Below are 11,685 nucleotides of genomic sequence, written 5' to 3'. Positions count from 1 at the left end.
GAGGGAGACTCCGTCTCAAAGAAAAAAAAAAATTGTAATTCCCATGTGTCACGGTAGGGACCGGGTAGAAGGTGATTGGATCATTGGGGTGGATTATCCTCATCCTGTTCTTGGGATAATAAGGGAGCTCTCAAGATACCTGATGGTTTAAAAATGTGGCACATCCCCCCGGTCCCCACCTTCCCGGTTCTCTCTCGTTTTCCACCATGTGAGATGTGCCTTGCTTTCCCTTCACCTTCTGTCATGGTCATGATTGTAATTTTCTTGAGGATTTTTCAGCCCTGAAGGACTATGATTCAATTAAACCACTTTAAAAAATTACGCAGTGTGAGGTATTTGTTTATAGCAGTGTGAAAACGGACTAATACATGCAGGCAGCCTGAGATTTCAAAAAGGAGACAATCCTCTGCAGTAAAATATGAGCCACATGTAAATTTTGGATTTTCTAGTAGCCAAATGTTAAAAAGTAAAAAGAAAAAGGTGGGGCCGGGTACAGTGGCTCACACCTGTAATCCCAGCACTTTGAGAGGCCTAGGTGGTGAGCGACCTGAGGTCAGTAGTTCGAGACCAGCCTGGCTGACAAGGCAAAACCCCAGCTCCACCAAAAATAGAAAAATTAGCTGGGTGTGGTGACAGGCACTTGCAATCCCAGCTACTAGGGAGGCTGAGACAGGAGAATTGTTTGATCCCGGGAGGCAGAGAATGCAGGGAGCTGAGATCATGCCACAGCACTCCAGCCTAGAGACGGAGCGACTCTGTCTCAAAATAAAAAAGAAAGAAACAGGTGGAATTGACTGTAACAATTTAATCAGCCCAATATATCCAAAATATTATTATACTACTATGTGATTAGTATGTAATGGTTAATAAAGCATATACATTTTTGAAGCTAAATCTTTGAATGTACTCTTGTATTTTACCTTTCCAGCACATTGCAGTTCAGACCAGCCATATTCCAGCACTCTGTGGCCATATCAAAGGCGTTTGAACCAGAGCAACTGCATCTGGAATAGGTTCTGGGTAAAATGGGGCTGAGACCTACAGGACTGCTTTTCCATGAGGTCAGGCATTCTAAATCACAGGGTAAATAGGAGATTGGCACAAGATGCAGTTCACAAAGACCTTGCTGATAAAACAGTTTGCAGTAAAGAAGCCAAAAAATCCACCAAATCCAAGATGGGAGTGAAAGTGACCTCTGATTATCCTCACTGATCGTTACGCGCTAATTATAATGTGAAAGACATTCCCACCAGCGCGATGACAGTTAATGAATGCCATGGCAACATCAGAAAGTTACCTTACATGGTCTAAAAAGAAGAGAAACACTCAGTTCTGGGACTTGCCCACCCCTTTCTTGTAAAACTCATTAATAATCCACCCCTTGGTTAGCATATAATTGAGAAATAACTGTAAGTATCCTTAGTTGAGCAGCCCACACTGCTGCTCTGCCTACGGAGTAGCCATTCTTCTATTCCTTTACTTTCCTAATAAATTTGCTTTTGCTTTGCACTGCAGACTTACCCAAAATTCTTTCTTTTCTTTTTTTTTTCTTTTAGACAGAGTCCCCCTCTGTCACCCAGGCTGGAGTGCAGTGGCGCCATCTCGGCTCACTGCAACCTCCACCTCCTGGGTTCAAGAGATTCTCCTGCCTCAGCCTCTGGATTAGCTGGGATTATAGGCATGCACCACTATGCCCAGCTAATTTTTGTATTTTTAGTAAAGATGGGGGTTTCACCATGTTGGCCAGGCTGGTCTCGAACTCCTGACCTCAAGTGATCCTCCCGCCTCAGCCTCCCAAATTGCCAGAGTTACAGGCAGAAGCCACCACCCCCGGCTCTAAATTCTTTCTTATACGAGATCCAAGAACCCACTCTTCGGTTCTGGATTGGGACCATTTCTGGAAGCTTCATTTCAGTGAATCACAAAGGGACGAAACTAAGGAAACCCCCAACCCAAAGGAAATAGACTGAATCACCAGTTGGCTAACTTTTTGCAAGTGGGGGCGTACCCAGGTAAAGAATGGGATTGGGTGGAGTTAAGAGTTTCTCCTAAGACGTATAAAAGGTCTCTTTTAATAAAAGGCAAGAATACTTGACAAAACTTGTGTTTGAGGCGCAACTTCAAAAGGTTAGAGTCTTTCCTAAGATTTAGGGGGTTAGAGGCCCCTCTCAGTAAAGTCCCTCTCAGCTAAGATTAGATTTGGCATTATGGAGTGTTAACCACTGTTGTCTTTGTGTTTTTTTGTTGTTTGTTTGTTTGTTCGTTCGTTTGATTTGAGACAGAGTCTCACTCTTGTTACCCAGGCTGGAGTGCAATGGCAAGAACTTGGTTCACTGCAACCTCCGCCTCCCAGGTTCAAGTGATTCTCCTGCCTCAGCCTCCTGAGCAGCTAGGATTACAGGCGCCCACCACCACACCCAGATAATTTTTGTATTCTTAGTAGAGATGGGATTTCACCATGTTGGCCAGGCTTGTCTCAAACTCCTGACCTCAGCTGATCCACCCACCTCAGCCTCCCAAAGTGCTGGGATTACAGGCATGAGCCACTGCACCTGGCCTTGTCTTTGGATTAATCTGCCTTGCACTTTTTGCTAATGGCTGTGGCTGACAGAATTAGGCGAGTACAGGATCATGGAACGTGGGGAGCTTTTTCCTCCCTAAAGTGGGAAACTTGAGAGCAGATGGGACTGCTGAAAAAGATTCTTTCACAACTAACAAGCGATCACCTACACTTTTGATTCACTGCAATGCATGGGTCTTTCTCTGGCTTTCCTGAGCTCCTCACCTTTCCTGCTCCACCATAGGCCATGCTTTTCTCTCTCTCTCTTCTTTCTCTCTCTCTCTCCTTCTTACCTTTTCTGTTACTCTGGGCCACCATCTTGCCCAGAGATCACATGTTGAAACTTCTGGTCAGAAGTCCCTGAAACAGGCTGGGCATGGTGGCTCATGCCTGTAATCCCAGCACTTTGGGAGGCCAAGGCAGGCAGATCACCTGAGGTCAGGAGTTCAACACCAGCCTGGCTAACATGGTGAAAACTCGTCTCTACTAAAAATACAAAAATTAGCCAGGGTGGTGGTGGGTGCCTATAGTTTCAGCTACTCAGGAGGCTGAGGCAGGGAGAATTTCTTGAACCTGGGAGGCAAAGGATGCAGTGAACCAAGATCGTGCCACTGCACTCCAGCCAGAGAGACAGGAGAGAATCCATCTCAAAAAAACAAACAAACAAAAAAAACCAAAGAAACAAAAAAGAAGTCCCTGAAACAAACAACAACGAAATAATGAAGTTTCCCTCTTGTTTTATGTTCTTGGGAGCTTGACCTTGTAGCCATGGGGCAGTATTTTCTCTTGGTTTCTACCATCCAGCATACAGAGATTTTGAAATTTATGTTACAGTTAACCCTAAAAATGATCTTGAGCAGTTAAAAACCTTTGCAAGCTCAAAATTGGCTGCTGGAGGCTTCTTCTGGGAGACTCCAGTAGAGACTGCTCGGTGCTGTAGCTCAGTAGCTGGGCTTTGCTGTCTCACAGTGGCAGCCCAAGTTCAGGGCTCAATTTCTGGCTTAGGAAATGAGTCCTTTCTGATTTGATATCTGTGTGAACATTTGTTGATTCTCTTCCCCTCCACGAACCGTTTTGGATTTTGCTTTCTCTGAGCTACCTTTGAAGATTCTAGATTTTGTAAATAGTGCTTGCCACCTTTTTGAAAATACCTTGTACACTTGTGGTTAGGTTAATAACCTTAGTTAAAGCTTATTGGTTTCAGGAGGTGGAGGTTGCAGTGAGCTGAGTTTGGCCACTGCACTCCAGCCTGGGCGACAGAGGGAGACTCTGTCTCAAAAACCAAAACAAAACAAAACAGAAAACAAAAACAAAAAAGCTTATTGGTTTTGCCTGGGAGGTTATGTTAGTAAAGTTCAAAAGTCAGAAATATTGGCAGTTTGGCATGGCTAAAGTCAAGTAATAAGAGAATTAAATATTTTTTTTAAAAAAAAAGAGCATCATGGTTAAAAGTTGGCTTAATTATTATTTATTTATTTATTTATTTATTTATTTATTTATTTATTTATTTTTGAGACAGAGTCTTGCTCTGTTACTCAGGCTGGAGTATAGTGGTGCAATCTTGGCTCACTGCAACCTCCATCTCCTGGGATCAAGCGATTCTCCTGCCTCAGCCTCCTGAGTAGCAGGGATTACAGACACCCTCCACCATACCCGGCTAATTTTTGTATTTTTAGTAGAGACGGGGTTTCACCATGTTGGCCAGGCTGGTCTTGAATTCTTGACCTCGAGTGATCCGCCTGCCTCGGCCCCTCAAAGTGCTGGGATTACAGGCATGAACCACCGTGCCTGGCCCAAAAGTTGGCTTAATTAATTGCAGATATTCAAGCTCTAACAGCCTGGAAGTCCTTGGAAAAAACAGAGGAGGTGCCACAATAGGCATTTTGGGAAAAACGTCTGTTTTCTTCCTGAAACCGCAGGAATTGGAAGTGGATAGATCCCTCTCTAAGTCCAAGGCTTTGTTCCATTTTGCATTGCATTATCTGATGGTTTTTACTTTCCAGGATATCAGAAATTACTTCACATTATGAGAGAATTTAGATATGTAATAAGTGGCTAGGAAATATACATTTAGGGATGGCGAATGGCAGCTATGGGGGGATACTCGGCTTTTTGCACATTTGAATCAGTGAAGTGTGCTCTTGGCCACCTAGAAGATATGGAAATGTTCCCTCCCCGCACTGAGAGGTAAGATGCCAATGGGAGATGGGCTGATTCCCTCTTCTTGGGATCCAGGTTCTAGTATAAAAATAGTAGTCTTAATTTTGGAGGATCTGTTTTGCCTTCCAGCTGTGCCTACTTATTAAGCTGTAGAAACTGCTTGGTTTTTGCTTTCCTGGCCCTGTTTCTCCTAGGGATCCACCGTGAAGCCAGAGTGGTAATCCAATTAAGAAACTGACAAATGAAAAATCTTACAGGTACTTGATCTTCTTGCACTGGAAGAAGACCAGACCAGCCTGGCCAACATGGTGAAACCCCGTCTCTACTAAAAATACAAAACACATATAAATCTGTGTATTTATATGTGTTTTGTGTGCAATATGAAAGAGCTTTGATTAATTGGTTTAAAAATAATAAGAGATTAAATCAAATATTTTATTAGAAAAATAGAAACCATGGTGTATTTTAGTTTACATAACTTTAGTAATCGTTGGGAAATAAAAACAGTTTTACATGCTAGGTATGTAAAAAAAGTAAAATGTGCTTTTGGTAAAACATTAAAAGATATCATGGGAATGTGGATTATTTTGGCCTAAATTAAAGGGTTAACAGGATTGTTTTAAGTTAGGTAAAATAGTGCTGAAAGTTTAATCAAGTTGTGAAAAGTTTGTAAAAAATTAAATCTTGTGAAAGAAATTCTCTGTGTTAACATATTGGCTAAAGTTAAAGGGGTATTCAGTTTTTTTATAAATTGAACACTGGAATAAAAGTACACTGGTTTTCCTTAGAGCACTAACCTGCTCTTTCACAAAAATTGTAAAGTATTATAAAAGGATTATAGGAATCTTACCATATGGTCAAACTGATTAAGAATGGATAGATTTGGCTATAAGATTTTATTAAGAATTAGGTTTGACATCAACTAATGCAAGGGTGAGATTTAGCTTTTTCCCATGAACAAGATTTTTATGTAATATTTTACAAATGAAACATTTTGTCTGCCCTTTTGAATAAACTGGAGCAAAAGGAAAGGAAAAAAAGGTTGTTTGGAAAGTGAAGTCTTCCCTCTATTAATGAGTAAAGGTTTTTTCCTTCTTAAAATTTTTGAGTTATCATTTTGGTTAATGAGTGATTTATGATAATCTGGAATTTGCTATTTGACAAATTTTATAAAATCAAATTATAAATTATTTATTTTTCTTACCCAAATTCTTTTAGATATTAGGTCCCCTAAAGTACAAAAATGACATTTGGCTTATTTGGTATAAAAATCATACAGGAAGAATTGTCAGAAAGTACTGTCAGGCTGGGTACAGTGGCTGATACCTGTAATCCCAGCACTTTGGGAGGCCAAGGAGGATGCATCACCTGAGGTTAGGAGTTAGAGACTAGCCTGGCCAACATGGTGAAACCCTGTCTCTACTGAAAATACAAAAAAGAAAAAAAATTGCCAGGTGTGGTGGCTGGCACCTGTAATCCCAGCTACTCAGGAGGCTGAGGCAGGAGAATCACTTGAACCCAGGAGGCACAGGTTGCAGCAAGCCAAGATTGCGGCATTGCACTCCAGTCTAGGCAACAAGAGTGAAACGCTATCTCAAAAAAAAAAAAAAAGAAAGAAAGAAACCATTGTCAAATATGAAATGGTGTTTGGTTTTCCTTGGGTTGTATTTGTATAAATATGTTATTGGTATGTGTTTCAAAAAATGGAAAACTCCTATAATTCTGATATGACTTATGTATGTCATTAATAGTAATAATTGTTATGTAAAATTGTTGTATGCAACAGAAGTAACCAAAATCTCCCTGTCGATTGTGGCTTTAATAGTGGCTGTCCTAAGACTTCTTTGTCATCGACAGACAATTGTTGTCTTGTTTTAATCCTCTTTGAAAGGTGATTGATAATCAGCTATAGGATGTGGACAGGTGCTCTTAAATGCAGGTTTCTGATAAATTTGGAAATTTTGGCATTAGAATAAAGAAAAAACTTTCAGGACTCTCATGGAGAGCTGAAATGTCCATGAATATCAAGCAGAACAGGACATAACTGCATGGAGTAAACTAATATAAGATTGAAGTAATCTTTTTTTTTACTTTGCTTAAAATATTACTGATTCTTTGTTTTGTTTTTCAGAGTCCAGGAAACTTTTATTTTGAGCTATTTATAGCTTTTAGCAATTGAGTAAAATATACTTCCGTAAACAAAATTTGGAGCATATTTGTTTCTCTCTACCTGTTTTACTCCAGAATTTGGAAACTATTTGTGAGTATTCTTAACTTATGGCAATATAATTTGCATAAGTGCAAAAGAGTGTTTTCTTCTGTAACAGGACACAATTGGAGAAATTAGTTATTTTGCCAAGGCTTTGACTAGAATGGCATGCTTTCCTTTAAGGAATCAAACTTGACTTGTAGAGCCAATAAAGGTCCCTTGGGAAAACTGGCTTTATACCTTGTCTACACAGTCCCTGTACAGGGTTCCTAACCTGTGGTAAGTAAATAATGTCACTTCCTGACAGGCTCATGAGCCCCAAGTTATCCTATGATCTCAAAAGAGAAATTTATGCAACTCATATTTGAGGGTATAGACTCATGGCTGGGTTCAGCTTTAAAAAGTCTTATCTGAGATTCATTTCATGGAACAAGGTTTCATCAAATCCAATTTTTAAAACCTATGTAAAAATAATTATTCTTGCTGCACTTTATACAAATAATCAGGCCAAGTATAATAAAGCAACTTGGTCATACCATGATTCATCTTTAGTAAAATGGGAGACTGGAGAGAGAAAAAAATTATGCTTTAAGAACTATGGTACATCTGTTATTAAATTCTAGATTTATCTGTTGTTTTTGAAATTTTTTTGAAAGAAGTTGAATCTTTGAATAAACCAATAACAAGTTATAAAATTGAGGCAGTAATAAATAGCCTATTAACCAAAAAAAGCCCAGGACCATATGTTTTCACAGCCAAATTCTGCCAGAGGTACAAAGAGGAGCTGGTACCATTTTTTCTGAAGCTATTCCAAACGATTGAAAAAGAGGGACTCCTCCTAACTCATCTAATGAGGACTTCACCATCCTGATACCAAAACCTGACCCTGGTGGCACTGGTGGTAGTGCAGCATGAGAGGGAGTATGGCTGGGGTTTATCTACGGGCCAGGGATTAGAGAATTCCCTGGGCAGCACACTGCCTGGCTCCATTCTCTTCATCTTAGATTTATTGGGAGGGTTTGATACACAGAGAAAGTGGAGACTCATCTCAATAAAGGGTGTGAATAGGGGACCGAAATCAAGAACCAATCTTTGGAGGAGGGCTGCTTGTATCTATCTAACTCTAAGAACAAATGCTTTCTTTTTTGTTTCTGAGATAGTTTTGCTCTTGATGTCCACACTGGAGTGCAATGCTGCAATCTCAGCTTGCTCACTGCAACCTCCATCTCTTGGGTTCAAGCAATTCTCTTGCCTCAGCCTCCTGAGTAGCTGGGATTACAGGTGCCTGCCACCACAACTGGCTAATTTTTTTGTATTTTTAGTAGAGATGGGGTTTCACCATGTTGGCCAGGCTGGTCTTTTACTCCTGACCTCAGGTGATCCACCCTCCTCAGCTTCCCATAGTGCTGGGATTTCTGGTGTGAGCCACTGTGCCCAGCCTGACAATGCTTTCTGACAATTCTTCCTGTATGATTTTTATACCAAATAAGCCAAATGTCATTTTTGTCCTTTAAGAGATCTAATGTCTAAAAGATATTTAGGTAAGAAAAATACATAATTTATAATTTGATTTTTAAAAGTTTGTCAAATATCAAATCCCATATTATCATAAGCCACTCATTAACCAAAATGATAACTCAAAAATTTTAAGGCCGGGTATAGTGGCTCAACACCTGCAATCCCAGTACTTTGGGAGGCCGAGGTGGGTGGATCACAAGGTCAGGAGTTCAAGACCACCCTGGCCAAGATGGTGAAAACCTGTCTCTACTAAAAATACAAAATTAGCTGGATGTGGTGGCATGTGCCTGTAATCCCAGCTACTCAGGAGGCTGAGGCAGAGAATTGCTTAAACCCAGGAGGTGGAGGTTGCAGTAAGCCAAGATTGCACCACTGCACTCCAGCCTGGGTGACAGACTAGGACTCCATCTTAAAAAAAAAAAATTTAAACAGGCAAAAACCTTTACTCATTAATAGAGGGAAGACTTCACTTTCCAAATAATCTTTTTTTTTCTTTTCGTTTTGCTCCAGTTTATTCAAAAGAGCAGACAAAAATCTTTCATTTTTTAAATATTACATGAAAATCTTGTTCACAGTTTGTTAAATCTCACCCTTGCATTAGTGCACTATTGATGTCAAACCTAATTCTTAATAAAATCTTATAGGCAAATCTATCTAGTCTTAATCACTTTGATCATAAGTTAAGATTCCTATAATCCTTTGATAACACTTTATAATTTTGTGTGAAAAAGCAGATTAGTGCTCTAAAGGAAGCCAGCTGTTCTTTTATTCCAGTGTTCAATTTATAAAAAAATTGAATACTCCTTTAACTTTAGCCAATATGTTAACACAAAGAATTTCTTTTACAAGATTTAATTTTTTACAAACCTTTCACAACTTGGTTAAACCTTCAGCTCTATAATTTAGGCCAAAAGTAATCCACATTCCCATGACTTTTCGTAATCTTTTACCAAAAACACATTTTACTTTTTTCTACATACCTAGCATGTAAAACTATTTTTATTTCCCAAAGATTACTAAAGTCATATAAACTAAAACATGACTTTAGTAAAATACACCACGGTTTCTATTTTTCTGATAAAATATTTGCTTTAAGCTCTTATTATTTTTAAACAAATTATTCAAAGCTCTTTCATATTGCACACACAACACATATAAATACACAGTTGGAAGAAGAAGATCAAGTACCTTTAAGATTTTTCCTTTGTCAGTTTTTTAATTGGATTACCACCCTGGCTTTAGGGTGGATGCCTCAGAGAAACAGGGCCAGGAAAGCAAAAAACAAGCAGTTTCTACAGCCTAGTAAGTAGGCACAGCTGGAAGGCAAAACACATCCCACCAAATTAAGACTCTTATTTTTATACTAGAACCTGGATCCCAAAAAGAGAAAATTAGCCCATCTTCCATTGGCATCTTATCTCTCAGTAGGGGGAGGGGACATTTTCATATCTTCTAGGTGGCCAAGAGCACACTTCTCTGATTCAAATTTGCAAAAAGCCGAGTATCCCCCGTAGCTGCCATTAGCCATCACTCAATGTATATTTCCTACCTAGTTATTACATATCTAAGTTCTCTCATAATGTGAAGTAATTTCTGATACTCCAGAAAGTAAAAACCATCAGACAATGCAATGCAAAATGCAACAGAGCCTTAGACTTTGAGAGGGATCTATCCGCTTCCAATTCCTGGGGTTTCATGAGGAAAACAGATGTTTTTCCCAAAATGCCTATTGTGGCACCTCCTCTGTTTTTTCCAAGGAGTTCCAGCTGTTAGAGCTTGAATATCTGCATTTAATTAAGCAAACTTTTGGGCCAGGCATGGTGGTTCACACCTGTAATTCCAGCACTTTGGGGGGCCGAAGAAGGCAGATCACTTGAGATCAGGAGTTCAAGATCAGCCTGGCCAACATGGTGGAAACCCATCTCTATGAAAAATACAAAAATTAGTGGAGTGTGGTCATGGGTGCCTGTAATCCCAGCTACTCCGGAGGCTGAGGCAGGATGATTGCTTGATCCCAGGAGGCGGAGGTTGCAGTAAGCTAAGATTGCTCCACTGCACCCCAGCCTGAGTGACAGAGCAAGACTATCTCAGAAAAAAAAAAAATTACAAAAATAAGCTGAATTTTAACCATGATGCACTTTTAAAAAAAATTTGTTTATTTATTTATTTATTTATTTATTTATTTATTTATTTATTTTTAGACTGAGTTTTGCTCTTATTGCCCAGGCTGGAGTGCAATGGTGTGATCTCAGCTCACTGCAACCTCCAACTCTTAGGTTCAAGCAATTCTCCTGCCTCAGCCAACCGAGTAGCTAGGATTAAAGGCATGCACCACCATGCCTGGCTAATTTTGTATTTTGAGTAGAGGCAAGGTTTTTCCATATTGGTCAAGTTGGTCTCAATCTTTCAACCTCAGGTGATCTGCCCGCCTTGGCCTCCCAAAGTGCTGGCATTACAGATGTGAGCCACCAAGCCTGGCAAAAAATTTATTTCATTCTCTTATTACTTGACTTAGGCCATACCAAAGTGTCAATATTTCTGACTTTTGAACTCTGCTAACATAACCTCCCAGGCGAAACCAATAAGCATTTTTTTTTTTTTTTTGAGACGGAGTCTCCCTCTGCCACCCAGGCTGGAGTGCAGTGGCCAAACTTGGCTCACTGCAACTTCTGCCTCCTGAAATCAATAAGTTTTAACTAAGGTTATTAACCTAACCACAAGTGTACAAGGTATTTTCAAAAAGGTGGCAAGCACTTTTTACAAAATATAAAATCTTTAAAAGTAGCTCAGAGAAAGGAAAATCCAAGATAGTTCATGGAGGGGAAGAGAATCCACAAATGTTCACACAGTTATCAAATCAGAAAGGACTCATTTCCTAAGCCAGAAATTGAACCCTGAACTTGGGCTGCCACTGTGAGACAGCAAAGCCCAGCTACTGAGCTACAGCCCTGAGCAGTCTCCACTGGAGTCTCCCAGAAGAAGCCTCCAGCAGCCAATTTTGAGCTTGCAAAGGTTTTTAACTGCTCAAGATCATTTTTAGGGTTAACTATAACATAAATTGTAAAACTTCTGTATGCTGGATGGTAGAAACCAAAAGAACATATTGCCATATGGCTACAAGGTCAAGCTCCCAAGAACATAAAACAAGAGGGAAACTTCATCCATTTTGTTGTTGTTTGTTTCAAGGACTTCTTTTCTGTACCTTTGAAAGTGAGTCTTGCTCTGTCTCCCAGGCTGG

The sequence above is a fragment of the Pan troglodytes genome, chromosome 6 (assembly GCF_028858775.2).
Source record: "Pan troglodytes isolate AG18354 chromosome 6, NHGRI_mPanTro3-v2.0_pri, whole genome shotgun sequence".
In the NCBI taxonomy this organism is placed as follows: Eukaryota; Metazoa; Chordata; class Mammalia; order Primates; family Hominidae; genus Pan; species Pan troglodytes.
This window is presented reverse-complemented; position numbering follows the sequence as displayed.